This window comes from Anguilla anguilla, chromosome 18 (genome assembly GCF_013347855.1).
Source record: "Anguilla anguilla isolate fAngAng1 chromosome 18, fAngAng1.pri, whole genome shotgun sequence".
Lineage (NCBI taxonomy): Eukaryota > Metazoa > Chordata > Actinopteri > Anguilliformes > Anguillidae > Anguilla > Anguilla anguilla.
The window spans coordinates 25,955,689-25,963,320 of NC_049218.1; the positions used below are offsets into that span (position 1 = coordinate 25,955,689).

The window sequence follows — 7,632 nt, forward strand, 5'->3', positions numbered from 1 at the left end:
GTTTGCGCTTAGAACCTATGCCCAAAAACCGTGTGAATTTGTCAGGTGTGAACGGTTGCATCACAGAAAGTCTTACGTTGCTCAGGCAGTGTGATTCCACTGTATGAGGAGGAGGAGGACTGAGTAAACGCGATGAGTAATGTTCACCCCCACGGCTAAAGGTTCAGGAGGAAGTCGGTTATAGATTTCTGTAAACGCTAAATTACTTTTTTGGCGCTGCTATAATCTGTACTTAAAACTGATAAGGAAATAAACTTTTTTGTCAGATAAAGACATGAGTGTGTGAGAGATGTCTGACATTTCCTAACGCTCAATATCTCAGATGTCATCAAATGCTGAGAAAATGCGACAAAGCGAGAGATTTATCGAACGGACCCTGCCTAGCAGTACCTCCGACATGTGACTCCCATAGCTATGAGACTGAGAGGATACAAAACACACCGGCTTTGGGGACATGAAATTAACTTCCGATATAATTAGAAAGAATTACACCCTCAGGGCCGTTATTATTTCATAAGATTAAAATGTTATTAAAACATCAAAGAAAAATCCATCTTTCTGTCAATTTATGCAAGGGGTTGAGAGGATGGATCTTTCAGCACTTTTTACAGCTATCAGCAGGACACCACCTGACTGTGACCATGACTTCTCACTATCAGTGTTTTCACCTTTAATCTACAGAGAGCTCTGATTGGACATTGCGACATATTACATTGCATGCAGCCCTTCAAGCAAAAAGTGGCCCATATCATCAGGAACTGAGCTAAATATTCAAGGGTTTGGAATATTTGACAGTCACATATGACTGTTCTCCCTCTGTTTATGGAAATGAATTGGTTGTCCAAGGAAAACTGCAAGGGGTGACATAAAGAACGGTTTTGAGTTCTGTCTCTATGCCCGCTCCCTCTTGTTCAAGGCATAACCGTTGCAGGCTTCGAAATGTGACTGTACTGTCACCCATATAAATATAGCGCTCTATGGTCTGTCTTTGCTGTTCAGAAAACATCACCATCCATTTCATTTAAACTGGCCCACATAATTATCAGCCACGGGAAGGCTTCATCCAACTGTCATCTGATAAGAATGTGGAAGACAAAAATAGAAAAATACACGACTCTCAATGAACAAACATCGTTTTTTAAAATGCTGCATTTTTATTACTTCATGTGAAAACCCACATTAAGGAAGCAACATGCAAAAAATGCGAGAAGACTGTCTCTAGAGGGGTGGTGATTCATAGAGTGTGTTATATTCAGGTCTCTCTCGAAGAAGGTTGAGTTGGCTGAAACATCGCTGATTTTGTGAATTAAAATATTTGCAGAGAAGTCGTGTCGATACGGTACGTTGATGCTACAGTCATTTGTACATTTATCTTCAGGGATTGTTCCTCCAAACTCAACGTTTCATGTGAATTGCTTCATCTACTTCTTGGCATTCGTTGTGTAAGAAACTATAAGAAAGATTTTCGAGAGGTTGCAACACAGTGGTGTCATATACTGAAAAATGTGCATTACAACACAAATGACCAGATGAGAAAGAGTCAGAGATGACAGGATGTGCAGTGTGTGGTGTGCTGTCTCCTATAAAACTATTTTTCCCGGTTCTGTTTAATGGCAGGACAAAGACTTGGACCTCCTTGACTGTTCCATAAACACAGGCTGGGGACGTGTGTCCTTCCAAGGCATGTGATTCACCTCCTTGTTCTGAGGTGAACTTTGGAAAGATGTCACAATTCCAGCTGTGGTTCCAACGCCACCGGCAGCACCCATTGAACTTCAGGAAGGTAAACAGTGAGCAGCTGCATTGTGAAACATTAACCGTGCGCTTGCCCGTGATCCTCTCCAACAAGGGGCCTGGGAAAAGCACAGCTTCCTGAGTTCAGATCTATGCCTTTCACGTGAACGTTTAAACTTTACAGCAAGTTATATGTTCAATTCCGCTACTGCCTGTCAACATGCTTCTCATCTCATCACAGTCTGTTCCTTTTTTTATGTTAAGGAGTTAAGTTCTTTTTTTAAAAGTTTTTTACTTTATTATTACATTTCCCCCCCGCCTGCAATAAAGCAATTTCGACTGAGGGGGTCAGCCAGCTTCTTTTTACGACTACACGTGTAGCACATCTGGATGTAGAGGTGACTCATTCCTCACTTTTTAAATGTTCCACTTTCCGCTGCCATGGCAACTACTGCATGTTTGGCAGAAAAAAACCTTTGAAGGCAGGAGGGCTGAAAAAAAAAAAAAGACGGGAGCTCGGGGAGAGCAGGAATGAGGGAGGGAGGGAGGGAGGGTTGCTCTCTGGAGTTTGGCCTGCATCCAGCGTAACCGTACTGCAGAGCTGACATGAGGTCCTTGGCAGCCCACCAGGTTCCAGAGAACAAAGATGTGCGCCTCTAATGCTGGCGGCGGGGCTCGCTTGGCAACCCTCGCAGTTTCCCAGCAACCCTTGCCTTGGCCGCCAGCCACTCCTCCGCCCCGCGCTCGCAGAGCGGGCTGGGATAGAGAGAGCGGCTTGTTTTTCTCTCGTCTCCCCGAGCTGCCTCAATGACATCACCACCCCCCCCCCCCCCCCCCCAACGGCGGTTTCTCTCTCCATCTCTCTCCGTCTCTCTCTCCGCTTTATTCGGATCCTTCTTCCATTTTGTAATATCTGTCAGGGGCATTTCACCCCGAGACGGCGCCTGACGTGCCTCCGGCTGCACCGTCGGCCATTTTGCACATTCTTGAACTGGTAATCGGTGCCAGTTTTTCGGTCATGCAGTTTTTTCCCATCGGCTGTTTTATTTATGCCTGCGGTTAATTCGACCTAAGCCACAGAGCGATCTGCACTGTAAAAGTTATTCGGGGTAGCTGATTTTTTTTTTTTTTTTTCCCCGAACGCAACTGAAAGGATGTTTCAAGGAAACACAATCTCTTCATTGTTTCATGTGAATGTGCAATCAGCCATGCCTGCATTTCATGATTTATATGTCATTTTGAACCCCACCGATGCATGCAAAATATCATGTTTGCTGGGTTCTGCCAGAAAAGATGCAGTATACAGCACTGGCGTACAACAGCAGTTGGGCATCTTTATATTTGCCTTGCTTCTTCTCTCTGATTCATTGATCTTGGAGTACGTCCATATTTTATCTCTCATTTTGGCATTACCTTAGACATTTGGCTGTGACAAGGGTCAGCAAATAAGATTTCCGAGGAACAGGAAATTATTAAACAACTCACAGTGAAAGGCTGCATAGTCAGCTGTTTTTAAAAGAATGGCCCTGCAGTGCATAACCGCGGTGAGTAAAGTCCACGTAAACATCATCTCCCGATGAGGCAACTGGAACTGCAGACGCCGACAAGGTCAGCGAGAAAGACCTGACAGAATGAGGCGGAGTCACTCGGATGAGGAAGCAGGTTTATTTTTCTATGGAAGCAACCTGTGAAATACAGCTTCCCGCCATTTTTGCTTGCTGAGCGCTAAGGCTAAGCGATGCAGAACAGTAACACTGTAAACAGGATGTGGCTTCCACACTTGGGGCATCCTGGCATGCATTAAGTCTCCATGGTTACTCTTTCCTGTGTGAAAAACGCAACCATTTTTCGAAAGGCAATATCACGATCCCGAGCACCAATGGTAGTAAAGAGAAGAGCCATATGTCGTCCTGCACTTTGCAAGCCACAGCAGGGGAGAAACTGCCATTTTGAAATGGCTTACTCTTTTTGCTGGCCTGTCACTCTCCATAGACAATATAACATGCTCCATCTCTCTCAGACTAAGAAAGTTTCATTTCCTGCTGTGCCTCCCACCGAAGGGCCCACAGACAGACCCCCAACGTATGATTAACCTGGGTGTGGACGCAGAGCCGGGAATGAAACTTCAGTAAATATAGACCCCGTCAGAGTGTGTAAACAGTAATGACGTAGCGAAGATGCGTCTAAGATTAGTACCTTAGTAAACCTACCCTACCGACCAGCGAAAATCTTCCAGATCCCTGAGGTATAACTGACTAGGGTGTTGCCACATCACGTTTACTGGGACACGACGAGTACCGATGTGCCTCGATGAGATCATAGCTACCTCCTGGGCAGTCGTAAAATTTTATAAATATGGCACATACATACACAAAACTGGTTAGCAAGTTCAGGGTTGATGTAACTAAGATATTCGATGCAAAACAAGTGTACTTTATCATACATTTCAGCTTCTGCAATGAAAAGTTTAAATTAATTTTTTAAGGTAGCTGCTGCATGACTGGTATCAATGCTAGGCAACGTTGCCAGATGGAAAGTACAGCAATATAGTATTGAGGCTTTATAATGATCAGATTTTACCACAAACTATCGTACATGCAGAAACAACCAGCAAACAGGCAAAGTTTGTGATCGCAGACTGTGGACCTGGGCAGAGTGACAGAAGGCTTTAATTCCAGAAATGCCTCTGAATGAGGATATAATTTACGACTTATTTTCAAATATTTCGAAAGAAAAACATTTTCAAAGTACAGAGGATAGCAGCAAAGGCTTCAAATGATTCACCTACAGTTAATCATCACATTCACATTAGCCACCAAGGCCTTGCATGGCCTTGTGGACAAAAAAAACTGTCTGGGACAATTTTTAATAGAAATGGATTATACTTTTATTTCGAAGAGAAGAATTTGGTAGGTGCTTCCATAAAAGATCTATTCAGTTAAAATTAAAGTCAAAGGTTCAATAGTTTCACCATACATCTTTCATCAATGAAATGGTGTTATATGACGACGACTGCCGTTTTATACCATAACATTTTACAGAGGTGATTATAATTAGAGAGTCTCTGATTTTCTGTTACTCTCTAATGCTACACAGATTTGGCCACGCCGCCTACTTCCTGATGATTATCGACAAGGAGAGTCCTTGGGTTCATGTGGCGCAATGTAACACAGTGTACTCCAGGACAAGTTGGCTCAGACATGAATCAAATACGACAACTGTGCAAGCTCAGGGAACGCAAAGCCACGTCGATGTCCTTCTAATTCCAGGGCACCGGCTGCTTCGCCCTGGCCACGTCCTAAAATCCCACAAGTGAGTATCTCTGCAATTCACCCAGCCCAGTTCCAGGAAACTTTATGAATTAAGTCCCTAGTACTTAGTGTAAAGTTTAGCCTTCCGTTTCAGATAGGCACACACTACAGCGCCCTTCACAGTCAGGAATGAGTCATTAGGTATCTATGGGATTTTATTTCCCCATTGATTATAATGCAGCTTTCACAATTTTACTTGGTTATACATGCTATCATTTCTCTGTGCCCTTTTACCCAACAGAATAGGACAAAAAACTCCTATGGGGGATGTTTTTAAGACTTTTAATAAATGGGTGTTTTTTGTTCGCATTATAACTGCAGAATGGATTTGTCTGACTCTGCTTTTACCACAGTTTTCCTCTTTTAGCTTAACCGTTCTGATGCCTCGAACGGTGAAATAAACAGAGCTGAATAAAGTCCTGGAATCGACTGAGACAGAGACATGGAAATGTAATTATATACAAATGTTATGACAGGCCAGCTTACTGTATAAACCATTTCAGCTTGGGGGCTGGCACAGAGAAACAGGAGCGCCATGGGCTGCTGTCAAAAAGCTTCCCGGTTCACGAAAGCGAAATGGAAAACATTTATTCTTTTTTTATTTTTTGCTGTTGTATTTATACACTTTTTAAGGCCTTCAGATAAAATAAACCTATTGGGCATAATAGTTTGTTTTGCACGTATTTGGCAATACTATGCTCACTGTAAGTTATTATTATTCATATTATACAAAGTACATGACTAATATAGGCCCATAAATATTTAACATACTCTTTAGGATCCACATACTCTCCGTGGGTGTGTGTGTATGACAAATCCGCTGCATTGCAAACTTTAAGCCTTGTCAGTAGCAAACTATTTTACTGAGAAAGGGGTAATCATTCAGAGAGGGCGGCCATTTTATGGCTCTTGAGATTAAAACGTTTGGCAACCCTTATCTACGTCCAGGAAGCGTGTTGCGCAACTCCATCTGGGTAATCCACAGGCCGCCGGCCGCCAGAAATAGGTCGCGACGCAGAAGCCAGAAGGGGATGCCGTGCGAGAGGGATGTTCTGTCTCACCTAAGAGCCTTATATGAGCAACGGCGAAGCCCATTAGACGCCGTCGCCCGGGCAGCGTCCCAGCATGCCGAGACCGCGCCCGCCCCGCCGCTGCCCTGGTTACCCGCCCCGTTACCCGCCCCACAGAGTGCGATCACGTTGCGCGGGCGTGCTAATGCGCTCCCTGGGGTCCGATCACGTTGCGCGGGCGTGCTAACGCGCTCCCGCTGACCCGCACGCCCTTTGCGTTAGCCTAATGTTTTCTGGAACTGCAGAAGGAGGCCGGGGTAACCGAAGATAAAAATAGGCGTGTCTTGTGAGCGCTGCGTCATTCCCAGCCGTTTCGTTCTGCAGGAGAGAAGCGAAATGAAGTCTCTCGCTGCAGAAGGATTCTGGGTATTTGGCAGCACCGTCCCTGTGAAGTTTAGTGCTGTATTAAGGTCACGTATGAAGGACCACAGCATCACTGTTTTTTTGTTTTTTTTTTTGCCCTGAAATGGCCTTTCGATAAAGTGCTGGACTTAGGAAATGGGAAAATCGCCTTAGCAACCCGTAAATCCTGCAGACCGTCTGGCTGTGGAGCACTGAGGAGCCTGCACCCTTTAACAATCCCTTCCGCATGACCGACCGTTTTACTGCGCACCTCCACAGCACTGTTTTCCCTTTCCCCAGCATGTCATAAGACAGTCACATATCTTAGAATTAAAGTCTGGGATCATCACAAAGAATTGTGGGATTGTAGTTTTAAAAAGCCAGTCTTGTTCTTGTGTGTAGTTCTAGCAAAGGCTAAACGCAGATGTCCTTACAAGGAAGGCACTTAACTGGGGGAAGGGAAGGCCGGACCATGTGGCGTGGAATGACACAGCCCAGTAAGCTGAAGATGAGGCCCGAGGCCTGTGATTACGCATCGAGCCTGTCAAAACAAAGGCTGGGTGACCTGGCTCAGTGAAGTTAAGTACTGATCCTGGCCGTGGATGTAGTCAGGTCAGTACGAGCACACAGCAACGAGGGCCCTGCATTTCTGCAAAATGGCAGCCCTGTGCACTTATTTCAGAGGTGAAACTTTTGCACGACTGGAACCTTTTCTTTTTTTTTTTTTTGCTCCCGTTTAGAATCTGGTTCCTGGCACAAAGCAGTTTTATAACAAGCTCTCTCCGAGGTCTCACGTGTCTGGAAAATCTGGGACAGCGGACAACCTCTGCCCCCGTCGGAGAACACGCCCAGGCTGGCTGGGGCTTTGACGGCAGCCCCAGACCTGCCCCATCCTGCAGCCGCCAGCCCTCACAAAGCAAACACGGCCTCCTGGCCCTCCCTCTCACCGCCCGGCGTGCTCACACTGTACAGTCCGCTGTGGAGTCATACTGACCTGCTTTCTGCATGCATGGAGCCCTGAGCGTGGAGCATAGACCTATTACAGAGTCAGTGCTTCCTTATTCTTTGAATGCCTCTATTTACACCAGTGCTTGTAATTTAATGCAGAACTTATTACAACACATTTGACCTATTGATAAATGGGCTATATAAATAAATACTTTTTTTTTTTTTTT

The 7,632-nt window shown here is 45.0% G+C and overlaps 1 long non-coding RNA gene across 2 annotated transcripts in view; it reads left to right on the plus strand.

Moving 5' to 3' along the window:
* Positions 1 to 7,632, plus strand: part of LOC118217882 — a 41,974-nt gene extending 34,342 nt beyond the window's left edge. Inside the window, exons 5-8 of one of the 2 annotated variants that reach the window (XR_004763330.1) lie at positions 1,618 to 1,783; positions 4,831 to 5,046; positions 6,860 to 7,069; positions 7,198 to 7,632. This is a non-coding gene — a long non-coding RNA (uncharacterized LOC118217882). The remainder of the gene's footprint in view (positions 1 to 1,617; positions 1,784 to 4,830; positions 5,047 to 6,859; positions 7,070 to 7,197) is intronic. The other variant, XR_004763331.1, reaches the window with a different exon arrangement.